This window comes from Mus pahari, chromosome 9, assembly GCF_900095145.1.
Source record: "Mus pahari chromosome 9, PAHARI_EIJ_v1.1, whole genome shotgun sequence".
Lineage (NCBI taxonomy): Eukaryota > Metazoa > Chordata > Mammalia > Rodentia > Muridae > Mus > Mus pahari.
The window spans coordinates 43,406,442-43,408,349 of NC_034598.1; the positions used below are offsets into that span (position 1 = coordinate 43,406,442).

The 1,908-nt window shown below is 54.4% G+C and overlaps 1 protein-coding gene across 2 annotated transcripts in view; it reads left to right on the forward strand.

Moving 5' to 3' along the window:
- Positions 1–407: 407 nt before the first annotated feature.
- The window catches only part of Slc1a6 (solute carrier family 1 member 6), a 35,470-nt gene continuing 33,969 nt past the window's right edge, over positions 408–1,908 (forward strand). For both annotated transcript variants that reach the window (XM_029542292.1, XM_021204925.1), the window contains exon 1: positions 408–591. The gene's annotated coding sequence lies outside the window, so the exon portion shown is untranslated. The remainder of the gene's footprint in view (positions 592–1,908) is intronic.

Below are 1,908 nucleotides of genomic sequence, written 5' to 3' on the forward strand. Positions count from 1 at the left end.
TAAAGTGGCCAAAGCCAGAAAGGTGCACCCGAGGGAGAAGCTGGCCAGCGAGCCCACGTGGTGGTGGCTGTGGTCAGCCGACGCTGGCTGTTTTCCCTCCCCCTGCCCCAGACCCGCGCTGAGGATGTGGGCGCTCTCCCAGCGGTAACAGGGCTGGGTACCCCATACATCCCAAGAGGCCTGCTGGTCTCGGAGGACTCGGGAGGGGCAGGGGGCGGGCTCGGAGGCGCGGCTCGGCGCGGGGGCGGAGGCTGTGCGGGAGAGACCCGCCACCCCGCCCGCCCCGCGTCCCCGAGCTCCTGAGCGGTTGCGGCAGGGGGATATCCCCGAGGGGGTCCCGCCCCCAGCCTCGGCCCCGCGCCCCCTCCCCGCGCTCACGTCAGCTCACGGCCAGCCTGCATTCCTCTGATTGCAAAGCGCATCCTTGCTCCGCGTCTCTCTCTGTCTTCAGGTCCCCACCGCAGACACAGAGCGGGTCCCTGGAGGGTCCCTGCGGACCCGGCCAGGCGCTTCCGTGGGTTCTGGCTTCTGCATCCCGGCGCAGCGCACAGGCCAAGGCGCGGGCAAGGCGGCCCCGCTGACCCAAGGCTGGTGAGTGGGACATTTATCCTGAGCAGGGTTGGCTCTGGATCCGAGTCATCCCTGTGCACAGGTCTCCACTTCCTCATTACCTTTCCTCAGCTCTTTCCAGTCCCTTTACAGGTGCTGAGCCTGCCTCTGCCCTGTCACCCTGGTGAGTTTCCTGACTCTAGATCCCTGGGTCTCCTTCCTGTCTCCAGAACTCCCCATTCAGCAACCTCAACTCCCAGGCAGTCCTATTTCCAATACTGAATATGATGCCTCTCCTATTTCTTTGGCTGGACTCCCTTTTGCCTACCAGGGGTTCATAATCCAACTCCAGACATGTCTGCTGTGGTTAAGACTGTCCACCATTCCAAGGGAGCTGGGTTTGGAGATGCCGTCCGTGTGCATGGTTGTACTGTGTTATTTATTTTTGGGTGCGATTGCTTTTCTAAAGAGTTGAGTGTAGCTAAGTGTTCGAACGTTTTGAGTTTTGTGCTCTCAAGTGTGTGCTTGTGTGCCTAAGACTTTGGTGAACATCACTGTCCATGGAGTTTTATTTGCATGAGAATACTTGTGCAGGAGGCTCCAAGTGTGTGGTTTTGAGTTTCATTGTGTGCATGGTGGTGGCGCACCCGCGCACATGTGTATATTTCTCTGTGTAGACTTTGTATGACTAATGCTGAATGTATGGGGGTTGGTTGTATTTCTGACAGTGTGTGAGAGGTTATGTGTCTTCTGGTGTGCATGACTGTAGCAAAAGTTTGTTTGTGGGGAGGAAGTATGTGCCTGGCATGGTGCGTATGGATTCACAGTTCTGGAGGGTGTGTATGGCTGTATGTCTGAAGAGTTTGTGTGGGACTGCATGTCCATAAAGGTGTACATACATGTCAGTTGCACATAGGATGTGAGGCTGTATTCAAGTGAATGTGTGATGAATGATTTCTATCTCGCCTCTTTCCCTTCTGTCACTCACTCCTCCAGGTAGCACAGCATCAATATATGATGTTATATAAACAAAGAATCTTCCTTTAGTCCTCCATTGTTTGTGCAAGAAAAGGCCCTGGAGATGGCTTAGTTATAGGCCTGAGAATGGAGGGAGGAGAGAACAAAACAGGCCATTTAAGCTTACAGCTTTAGGGCTGGAGAGATGGCTCAGTGGTAAAGAGGACTTCCCTGGTTTGATTGCCAGTTTCATGGGCTCTAATACCTTCTTCTAGCACTCACATAAGATAAAAATGAACCCTCCCACTCACACACCCCTGCACTGTTTCAGGCTTCCACAACAACAACAACAACAACAACAAAACATGAAAAATCCCTCCCTCCCTCCCTCCCTCCCTCCCT